The following is a 12273-nucleotide window of genomic DNA, read 5'->3' on the forward strand; positions in this document are numbered from 1 at the left end:
AGACAAGGATCTAGGTGCTTGTTTCACCTGATTCAGATAAACGAGCGAAAACATATACTAGAACGAAGATTAAGGCAGAAATCGCGATCGAAAATAATCATGGAAAAACCCTGGAAAAAGAAAACTGACGAATAGGCTAACAAACGAACGTTCGCTGTCTGCGGCTAATGGGTGAACGGCGTTCGTTAAAACGACGTACGGACGAACGTCCGCTATTTAACTAAACGAAGAAAAAAACCAAAAAACCGATCTAGAAAAAACAAACTAGGGTTTCTAAAAAAAACCGAACGGTTTTCTCGCAAAAACCGGCGGCGGCGACAGACGGCGACATGGCGGTGGCGGCGGCAAGGCGGATCGGGCGAGCGAGCGGCGCGGCGCTCTAGGGTTTCGGGGGTGGGGCGCTGGGGTGGGCTGGGGCGCTGGCTCGGGCCTCGGCTTATAAGGGCCGGCCGGGTGCAGTGTCCTGTACGGACACGGCCCGATAGGTCGGTTACTCTTTTTTTAAAATAAATTATGATGTAGAAAAATAATTAAAAGAAATACTAAACAGACTCCAAAAATCCTGAAATAAATTTTCACGTCCTCTAATAATATTGTGGATAAAGTGAACATTTATTTGGACCTCTAATGCAATTTTGAAAAACGCATTTGTTTTACCTAATTCAAATAAAATTGCAATAAAATCCAAATAAAACCTTAATTGATTTTAATATTTTTCCTCCAATATTCATTTTATTTTGGAGAAGTCATATTATCTCCTCTCATATATTTTAATATGAAATATTTTCGAAGAGAAAAATAATCAAAACCAATTGATCCTCTTTTCAAAATTTGAGAAAACTCAAATATGAAAATATCGAAATTCCCAACTCTCTTCGCGGGTCCTGGAGTCGCTTAGAATTTCCAGGATCGCAAAGCAAAATGCAATAAAATATGGTATGCATGCATGACCTATGTATAACATTTCAAATTGAAAATGTGAGATGTTACACCTGGCCTCCCCCAACAACCCTGATCGGTCGACTTGAAGCATGATGTTCCGAGGATCAAGGGTTCTAACCGTGCTATCAGGCTATGCAATCCTATACATGCTTACGAATCCTGCAACCGCGAGCAGATAGAGACTAGTTGATGATATAACATGTAGAGGATGACTTGTATATGCAGTGACTCTCTTCTTAGTATCATGTGGTCAAATGGATCATCTTTTGGTATCTACCGGTCAATTGGATCCTCGGCAAAATTAATCCAACTGCTGGCGTTTCTTCTGGACAGCAAGTGTGTGCTGTAGTGGGTTTCATTCAGAGGGCAAATACGTAAACCTGCCATTGAATGCCTAGCCAGGCTTCAGGTGAGCATTTTTTTGGCTTGTGAGCGCAGGGAGAGGGCACCCAAAAGCAACTGCCATCCTCTGAGGTCGGCTACATCATTCTATAATGAGGTGATAGCATTGCAGGTCTTCAAACATGTCCTAAACGTGATGGTTTAGTCCTACAACTTGTAAAAGTAAACTGATTGGTCCTACAATTTGCAATGGATGTGCAAATTTAATCCTGAGCCACTCACACGCAGCCAAGTGGCGGAGATAGCCAGCTTTGTGCTTTTTGCAGATACCCCTTCTGTTGTTTGTTTTAATCAACCCGCACTACATCTCATCTTAGTCAATTTTCGTGATTGGATCCGTTCGTCCTACAGTCCTACTCCCTTCTCCGTTCCCAGCATCCATCAGGTTTGCATGACTGAAAAGTAGGGGGAGATGAGCAGAGTGCCATTTGCCGAAGAGAAAAATTCACTGTACGTCATTAAATTTGAGCCGGTTGACAGATTGGCACCACTACTTCAAAATACCCTAACTACGGCTCATGTATTTGTGCATAGGGTTCATTTTGGTCTATTTGTACGATTTTGTGTACGTATTTGCTGACTTGGCCTAGTCAGTGCCCGCCACCTTGCTTTGACCGCCACCTGGTCAATCCTGGGGTGAATACTAGTCGATTCAGGGTTTTTTTTTTGCAAAAAAGCCGTGACCATTAAACCAGCCCCTAAACATGGCCTCCACGCTCGCGCCCGCGGAGGTCACGGCATCCACGCTCGCCAGGAAACCATCCAGACGCACCGGAAACCCCGACGCGGTCGCCCCGTCCATTCGTCCCGCCGCCCTTTTACCTTTTTCCACGCACGCTAATTTAATCCGTCCGTCCGCTCTTACTCCCCGCCAGACCTCGCCTCCTTCTGTTCCCGAGCTAATCACAATTTGAATCTCCTGGATTTGAATTCACGAACGGATTTAGCTACTCCGCGAGCCTTCCCGACAGCTCCATGGACGTCATGGAGAAGCTGGCGCTGGACGAGCTGTTGCCGAAGCCGCCCCCGGTGGTGGCGCCGCGGCTGCCGCCCGCGTTGCCCTCGCAGAGCGTGAACGCCGTCTTCAGGTTGGCCACGATGTCGGCCATCGCCGGCCGGTCCTTGCCCTCGAGCCGCACGCAGTGCACGGCCGTGTAGGCCACCAGCTCGACGGCCTCGGCCTCGTGCGGTGACGGCTCCGGCGCGCGCCCATCCAGCACCTTGCCGAGCTCCCCGGCGACGATGCTCGGCTGCGCGTAGTCCACCACGCTCAAGGGGCTCCCGTCCTCGGCCTCCTTGAAGATGGCGCGCTTCCCCGCCAGCGTCTCCAACATCACCACGCCGAAGCCGTACACGTCGCTCTTCACGGTGAGGTGGTGCAGGCCGTGGTACTCCGGGTCCATGTACCCCACCGTGCCGGCGGCCTTCATGGAAAGGTGTTGCTGCTGCGCCTGCGTGCTGCCCGCCTCCTCCGTCTCCGGCGGCCCCATCAGCGACAGCCCGAAGTCCGACGCATGCGCCACCCACCCGCCGTCCAGCAGGATGTTGGACAACTTGATGTCACGGTGGATGATGGGCGGAACGGCGTACGAGTGCAGGTACTCGATGCCCTGCGACGCGTCCATCATGGTCTTGATGCGCAGCTTCCATGACGACGCCACCGGCGACGCCGCGTCGGCGTCGGCGCCGGCGCCCTTGGGGTGGAGGTGGTCGTAGAGCGCGCCGTTCTTCATGTACTCATACACTAACAGCCGCTCGTCGTTCTCCTCGCAGTAGCCCACCAGGCCGAGGAGGTGCTTGTGGTGGAACCGGGAGAGGAAGGCCAGCTCTGACCGGAACGCGGAATGCAGATTTTGTGAGCTTATGCACCCGGGCCTCACTATCCTAGCACTCCAATGTTGCTTTGAGATCTGTGCTACACAACTACCTTATTACATGGAATTTTCTCTTTTTGTTCCTCTCATATAAAACATGTCTTGAACTTCAAACTTTGCAGTACAACATAACTTTGTAACTAGAATGTGAGATAAAACTTTCAGATTTTTTTGTCCGACATAAATATGAAAAATAAGATTTTTTTAATCAAACAAATCTCATTTTATATATTTATGTTGGACCAAAAAAATCTGTAAGTTTTATCCCACATTCTACATAGAAAGCTTTGTTGTGCTGCAAAGTTGAAGTACAAATACATGTTCTATATGAGAGAAACAAAAAAGAGAAAATTATTTGCACGAATCGTGATGCAGGAATGAGTGGTTGGATAAGGAGTACCCGGGTGCATAGGCTCTAAAACATGTTTTCGCCGGAACGAATGCAGATTTTGTGAGCTTATGCACTCGGGCCTCACTATCCTAGCACTCCAATGTTGGTTTGAGGTCTGTGCTACACAACTACCTTATTACATGTAATTTTCTCTTTTTTGTTCCTCTCATATAAAACATGTCTTGAACTTCAAACTTTGCAGTACAACATAAGTTTGTAACTAGAATGCGAGATAAAACTTTCAGATTTTTTTTGTCCGACATAAATATAAAAAATAAGATTTTTTAATCAAACAAATCTCATTTTGTATATTTATGTTGGACGCGCTCTCCTTCTCCTGAAACTTGCGCGCCATTGGCCCTGACGCCTCACCGCACTTGATGGCGACCTCGCGCCCGTCGGGGAGCCTGCCGCGGTACACCGTCCCGAAGCTCCCCGCGCCGATCTTGGCCTCCGCCGCAAAGCCGTTCGTCGCCGTCGCCAGCTGCGTGAAGGTGTACTCCTCTGTGTGCTCCTTGAAGTTGAAGGGTGACGGCCCGTTGCGCTGCCGCGTCATGGCGCGGGAGAGCTGCCGCCGGAACAGGCCACACGCCCGTGTGGGTCGAGGTCGCTTTGTGGGAGCACGCCCGCGCCCGAGCCGGTGGCCGCCTTCACGCTGCACGCACCTGCTGGAAAATGCTGACGAGGGAGCTGAACACGGCGTCGAAGGTGACGTGGCCCTTGTTGAACAGTGGCTTCCCTTGGTCGTCCTTGGTGCTGCCGGTGAAGTGGCGCGCGGTGAGCACGGTGAAGACGAGCACCGCGACGGCGACGCGAATCTTGCCAATGTTTAAGGTGAAGCCATCGAGGCGCTCCTGGAGCGGCGTTGGCTCATCGGCGTCCTCCTTGGTTATGTTGCCCATCATCTCGCCCCACAAGGTGTCGGTGCCGATGACGGTGACAAGCATTCGGCCATAGCCGTCGATGATCTTCACGCCGGCGGTGAGGAAGGGGTTATTCTCGGCATCGATCTCGGTCGGGTGGGACTCGCCTGTCATGCTCGACTCGTCCACCTGCAGGCGGCCATGACCCTCCAGGAACACCCAGTCCATCGGCACCGAGTGGCCGATCTTGAGTATGGATCTATTTAGGACACATCTAGATATGACATAGTTATGTCACATCTAAGCTGATTTTCACTCTGTTTGTGGTCTATTTTTTTGTTCTAGTTTTTTTTTATTTCTTGTTGATGCATTATATACTTGTGGGAGGTTAGATGTGACATCCTTAAAAACATCTAGATGTAAATTAGACAAACTGCTTGAGTATCACCACGTCGCCGACCAAGATATTGAATCTGGAGACCTCCTGCCTCCGGGCGGCGCGGACGACGGTGACGGCGATATTGTCGGACTCGCTGGCTAGCTCGTCGAAGCGCTTGGCCTGGCCATGGTTGCTGACGGCGGACACGGCAGCGACGAGGAACACCACGAGGAAGATGCCGACGCTGTCGTACCAGCTGTGCTCCTCGATGGCGAAGCCGACGAGCACGATGAAAAGGTCGTCCTTGAGGCTTGAGCGCGTCCCAGAGGTAGCTGAAGAAGCTCTTGGGCATGGGCTTTGGGTGCATGTTCGCGCCGAACGACTTCTTGCGGCGCCCCAGGTCGTCGCTGTCACCGCGGATGCCGCGCTCGGCGTTAGAGGCCAGTGCGCGCGGCGATGCGGCGCCCCCCCCCCCCCCCCCCCCCCCCCCCCCCCCCCCCCGACATTGGCAAAGTCTGCCTGCACGGCGCTACCCAGCGGCCCCCAGCATCGGACAACCGAGGAGCCGGTCTCCAGCGCGCAGGTGAAGCCGTCGCCGGAGACGAGGGACCCGAACGCGCCAGGCACGAGCTCCGGGAACTGCCCAGACCCCCTCCTCCACCATCGGATCCCGCGCGCCTGCCCGTCTTACGCCGCGACGTGGTCGGCCCCGACGGCGAGGTCCGAGAGTGGCACCGGTCCCCTGTACACCCGCCTGAGCTGCCCCGGGGCCGCCGGCGGCCAGCAGAAGAGCGCGGTGACGCCGCCGCCTGGGACTGCGCCAACGCCGCAGAGGAACCCCGTGCCGCCCGAGACCTGCGAGAAGACGAGTTGCGGCGCGACGGGGGAGGCGGAGGCGTTGTAGGCCGATGAGCCGGCGCCGGCGACGCAGTAGACGGTGCCGTTGACGGCGGCAACACCGCAGACGGCGGAGCCCCCCCCCCCGCTGATCAGGCCAAGTCAGCAAATACGTACACAGAATCATACAAATGGACCAGAATGAACCCTGTGCGCAAGTACGTGGACCGTAGTTACGGTATTTTAAAATAGTGGTACCAATCTGTCAACCGGCTCAAGTATAATGACGTACAATGAATTTCTCTCTTTGCCGAACAACATCTTCTCATCGTCCTGCCTGGAAAGCCAACAGCAAGGGCTTACGAATCTTCCAGGATTATTATGACTCTGTATGTAGTGAAGGAAGAACGATTTCAGATATCTTGGCACATCCGGCGAGCTCCAGTTCGCCGTCCTTCTCGTGGCCTACGGCTTGATCCGCCACGCCGAGGTCGCCGACGCCTCCCTCACGCGCCTCGCACTGCCCACGTCCCCCGCCACCGCCTTCGCCTACAACCTCTCACTCACGCTCATCGTCCGGAACAAAAACTGGGCCATGAGTGTCAGGAACACCCAGCCGCACGAGGCTGACTGCAGCTTCGACGACCAGCGCTTCAAGCGGGTCAGGCTCGCCGACTAGGGGTCCACGCACCCCGCCGGCAAGAACTGCAGGTAGATTAGATTCTCCCCATTGACGATGAACGATGGATGCAAAGCAAATCTAGATGGAGTGTCATCTATACCTATTCAAACCAGAACACCTGTGCACTTACGGGTTCCAAGAAAACAATCAAGAACATAGGTTATGACAGAAAATGTGAATTAGCAAAAAAAAAAATCTCTATACAAAGATGATAATATGTGTATATTGTAAAAAGTTCATGTACGGAGTCATGTTAGTCCAGTTCCGGAAAAAAATTATATATAAGACCAAGTCTCACGGTTAGCAGGTGATAATATGTGTATATTGTAAAAAGTTCATGTACGAAGTCATGTTAGTCCAGTTCCGGAAAAGAATAGGATCTCTCTATCTTAGAATTAGGATCGAGAGTTATGTTTTCCCATGAAAACAAGACAGATATTCAGTACTTATCTCATTACTTCCACTAAACATTGCCAAAATCAATGTACATACTTACCAGATTATCCATAATTTCACCAGTGTAACCATAACGGACTAGAAACAATGCCTGCAAACCATTACAGGATCAGGTTTCTAATGTACTCCCTCCGTTCCGAATTACTTGTCATAGGTATGGATGTATCTAGATGTATTTTACTTCTATATACATCCATTTCTGCGACGAGTAATTTGGAACGGAGGGAGTATGTTTGAGCTGCAATAATGCAAATGCATAATTCACTTGTCAGTTTAGAAATTTAGTAAGATGTGCCTGCTTCATTTAGCTGAAATTGAGTCAAAGCCAGCGCACTTTGATTAATCTCTAACGAAAATAATATAAGAACAGCAAAAATTAGGCACACTTTGTTATCACAGATCAATTAACTCACAAGGAGGGCAGCAAAGAAATTTTTGGCCTGCAGGGGTGCACAGCCTGGAACTGCATAAATCTTACTCCATGGGCTTGTTGCAAAGTCAATTCATCACCCTCCCCGGCAGCCAAGCCAATTCTGTAATATTGCGAAGTCAGTTCATCCATAACTATCTTGCAGAATTGCATAGTTCATTTGGGTCTATTTACCTCACCTGAATAAAAGTTTTGAAGTGTTTTAGGTGCACACATTGCAGGAGCCGTGTGGCACTCCTATGCGAAATTCGACCAGCCATTCAGTTATAGCTGATTATTCCATTATACTATACATGATGTCCCTCTACATAGAGCAGACAGGCATGTCTTATCTCCTTCTTACCTTTGCAGTACCAGTTTTGAGCCTGTGAGCTGCATCTTCTGGTACAAGAAGTCCTTGTTCGTATGTACAATACATTTATATAAACCGCATAAGCGTGTTCCAATGTTCAACAAGAAGCAGATTAAACTGCCGTGCAAAAGCACAATGGCCATGGGCCTCCGGATGGCGTCCTCCAGCTACGAACAAGGCACATCCGGAGCACAACGGGTGTGCTCCAGCTGGATTGCGGTGGCGAGGAAGAGAGTTCAGAGCTGGGAGAGTTGGGAACAGAGAAGGGAGTAGGATGAACGGATCCAACACAGAAATTAACTAAGATAGGGTGTAGTGTGGGTTGATTAAAACAAACAGCAGGGGGTGTATGCAAAAAGCACAGAGTTGACTGTCTCCACCACTCTCGCGCCACTTGGCAGCGTGTGAGTGGCCTAGGACTAAACTTGCACATCCATTGCAAGTTGTAGGACTGATCAGTCCATTTTTGCAAGTTATAGAACTAAATTATCACATCTAGGATAAGTTCGAGGACCTGCGGTGCTATTACCTCTTCTTCTATAATCAACCAGTTCAGTAGTCAGTATTTGAAAAAATGCCAGAATTAGCATGCCAAACTTTTACACCAAACCAGGCATTGCGCTGGATCATTCTCCCCAAAAATTCAAGGCTACAATGACTAATGTCCCAAAGAAAAGCCGCCCCTATAGAATGTTCGTTTAGCATGCTCAACAAGCGCAATCCGCGTCGTATTCGGACTTCAATAAAGATGAAGACTTGCCTAGCAAGACACACTGAAAAGGACCCTTGAATAATAGCATGCTCAATTTTTTCTTTATGAACACGACAACACAAAGAACATACCCCCAAAATGTTGCCCACACCGAAACACCTTCTCTTGAGCATGTCACGGGTATTTAGTCCATGCGAGCGCAAAAGCCATGGAGAACACCTTTAGCTTCACCCTGAAGCTTGAGTTTCCAAATAAAAAGATAAGGACCAGGTCACTTTTGTGTGGGCATGCTTCCTTCCTTTCCAAAATATAATGTGTATAGATTTTATTTTTTCTGAATGTCAGGCCTTGTAAAGCTCGAGCAAGTTTGTCAAGAATCATATAGGCATTAACACATCCAACTCTATATGCAAAAAAGAAAAACTTCTACATCAAACATTCTCCCCAGAACTTCAAGAATCATATAGGCATTGATCTGAAACATTCTCCCCAGAACTTCAAGGCCATAATGACTAAATATCCCAAAGAAAAACTGCCCCAATAGAATGTTCATTCGGTTTGCTCAATAAGCGCAATCCGCGTCGCATTCGGACTATAATAAAGATGAAGACTTGCCTAACAAGACACACTAAAAAGGACACTTGGATAATAACATGTTCAATTTTTTCTTTAGGAACACGACAACAGAAATAACACACCCCAAACCTATGTCCACACCGAAATGCCTTATCCAAAGCATATAGCGGGTGTTTAATCCATCCAAGATATCAAAAGCCATGCAAAACACATTTAGCTTCATCCCAAGCTTCGGCTTCCAAATCAAAAGACATGGATCAGGACACTTTTGTGTGGGCATGCTTCCTTCGTTTCCAAAATATAATGCGTATAGTTTTTTTTTCGAACGTCAGACCCCGTAAAGCTCGAGCAAGTTTGTCAAGAATCGTATAAGCATTAACACATCCAACTCTATATGCATGCTTCCTCTGTAAAGTGTTTCGGAAGGTACTCAAATGTTCTAGAATATGATGGAAGCTTCAAAGAAGGTCTGGAAGGTTTTGGAATATTCTGAAACATTTCAATGGACTCCTACGGGGTAACCCCCCGCTTTCCTGGGGGGCAAGGCAGCCTGGTGGAGCCAGGTTGGCCGAACCCCTCCTAGTTTGGGACGAGACTTTCCTGCTCCCCCGTCGTGTGCCCATCCGTGCTCCCGTCTACGTGGCTTGATTTGATTGGAACAAAATAAGGCCCAGCCCCATCCCCCTAAAATCAGGGGGAAAATGATTAGATTAGAAAGAAAAAAGGAAAAAAGACAGCCGTAGGATTAAGTGGGAGCACGGATGGGAGCACGGAAAGGGAGCAGGCAAGCCAGATCCCCTAGTTTGAAGGGCAAGGCAAGTGAGGTGGAGTCCTGGTAGGACTCCGCCCTGGTCGTCCCCTCCTCCATGGACACATATATACAAGGGACTAGGGAGCACAGCAGAAAGCCCCTGGCTGCCTCCCCCTTCCTAGTTGGCCACCGCTTCCCTCTACACATCTACCTTAGATCTTAGTGTTCACCGTAAGGCTGCTGTAACTCCTTCTCGTAGTTCCCCGCTGCTTCGTCGTGTCGGTCCACAAGCTGTTGTGGTGTTGCTACTTCGGTAGATGTGAATACCTTGGAGGTGTCATAATCGCCAAAGCTAGACCAGACGGATCATCATGAGGAGAATCTCTCTCGGCTGAGAGGTACAACCTAGTTGTGGGAGTTGGAGGACTTCATCGACACCATCAGTATCTCCGTTGTGCCGACGATCATCGAGGGTATGATCTCGTTACCTGCACATCAATAATGATCCTGGCTGCACGGTAAAGAAAATGCGTTTTGCACAACACATTCCCCTACAAATACACCAAAGTATCAAATCTCAAAGGGTGTTTGCAATAGAAGTAATGTAGCCAGTAAGAGCTGGAGATGCTCCGTACCTAAGAAGATGTAGGCAATAGGCCCCATAAAATCCTCTCCTTGGAGGCTGATCTAGATGGCCTGACGTTTTGAAAGTCGTACTTATTACGAGTGTGCTTTGGTTTGCTTCCAGAAATTATTAAAGCAAAGTCTTGCCAAATTGCACAACTTTATGCAAGGCCAGCTAGATCACTCGATAACCAATTAATTAGTAGTCAATATTAAAAAATTGCCAGAAAGTGGCACGGGAAACTTTTGCACCAAACCAGACATTGCTCTAGAGCATTTTCCCAAGAAATTCGAGGCCACAATGATTAATATCCCAAAGAAAAGTCACATCTATGGAATGTGCATTTACCTGAACAAGCACAATCCGCGTCGCATTCGGACTCCAGCGAAGATGAAGACTTGTCTAGCAAGACACACTAAAAAGGGCGCTTGGAAAATAAAATGATCATTTTTTCTTTAGAAACACGGCAACACTAAGAACTCACCCCAAACATTGCTCACACCGAAATGCCTTCTCCTGAGCATGCTGCAGGTGTTTAGTCCATTTGAGATCAAAAGCCATGAAAAACACCTTTTAACTTCATGCGAAGCTTCAATTTTAATTTTGTGTGGGCATGCTCCCTTTGTTCCAATATATAACGTCTATATATTACTTTCCGGACATCGGACCCTGTAAAGCTCGAGCAGATTTATAAAGAATCATATAAGCATTTTTAGGGAATATAATCATTATTAATAATCCAACTCTACATGGAAAAAAGTCTAGGGGTCTGCATAACAAGTGAGGTATACTAGTGAGAAACGAAACAGAGACGAGATTAAGCATCCCTGTAGAATGTTCATTTGGCTTGCACAATGAATGCAATCCGCGTCGCATTCAGACTCAAATAAAGATGAAGACTTGCCCAGCAAGACACACTAAAAAGGGCGCTTGAATAGTAACATGCTCGAATTGTCTTTAGGAACACGACAACACAAAGAACACATGCCAAACCGGTGCCCACACCAAAATACCTTATCCCAAGCATATCGTGGGCATTTAGGGCTAGTTTGGTTCTTGTCCATGGTTGTGTGCCTGGGAAAATTTGCTGCCTGGTGTGGACGTGAATCCCGAATGATTTCTTGCCTGGTCAGGCAGCCTAGGCAAAAAGGGTGCTTGGTTCTAGCCTAACCATGAAGAGCTATTAGGATTAAAAAATTAACTCGTGAGCCGTGAGGACAAATACAAAGTACATTTTGCTTAGTACTTAGACCTCCTTTGGTTTGTAGGAATGTCATAAGATTTCTATAGAATAGGATTTGCATAGAAAAATTTTCTTTGAGGCCATTTGGTTTGTAGGAATGGATTCCTATTCCTATATAGGATAGGAATCAATCCTTCACATTTTGGAGGAAAAAAAACATTAGATAAGACTCAATGGAAAAATTCTTATCCTATGCATCAAATAACATCTCTTTCTCTATAGGAATTAAGATGTATGTTATCTCACTTTCTATGATTTTCCTATTCTTACAACATTTCTATCCTATGAATCAAAGGAGGCCTTAGGACCCAGTCAGCTCGCCAGGCGGTCGGCTGCTAAAGCCTGGACCAGGCTAACTAACTACCTGGCTCCTCAAACCAGGCTAATAATTTCCCTCCCTTTCTAGGCCATGTCACTTCAAACTTTCTGTGAACGGAAACCAAACAACTTGCAAGCATATTCCAGGCGCGCTCCAGGCCAGGCTAGTTTGATCATTCGGTAACAAACCAGTAGGTAGTCACTATTTGGAGAGAAAAAAGTGCGAGAGACATGCCAAACTTCTGTATCAAACTAAGCATTGCTTTGGAAAATTCTGCCTAGAACTTCAAGGCCACAATTACTAATGTCCCAATAGAATGTTCGTCCAGCTTGCTCAATAAAGCGCAATCCGCGTCACATTCGGACTCCAATAAAGATGAAGACTTGTCTAGCAAGACACACTAAAAAGGGCGCTTGAATACTAACATGCTAATTTTCTC

General features: G+C 48.0%; 1 pseudogene; it reads right to left on the reverse strand.

Annotated features, from left to right (window-relative positions):
- Positions 1-2291: 2291 nt before the first annotated feature.
- Positions 2292-7674, reverse strand: LOC123084047 (putative serine/threonine-protein kinase-like protein CCR3; annotated as a pseudogene).
- Positions 7675-12273: the final 4599 nt, after the last annotated feature.

This window comes from Triticum aestivum, chromosome 4A (assembly GCF_018294505.1).
Source record: "Triticum aestivum cultivar Chinese Spring chromosome 4A, IWGSC CS RefSeq v2.1, whole genome shotgun sequence".
NCBI lineage: Eukaryota > Viridiplantae > Streptophyta > Magnoliopsida > Poales > Poaceae > Triticum > Triticum aestivum.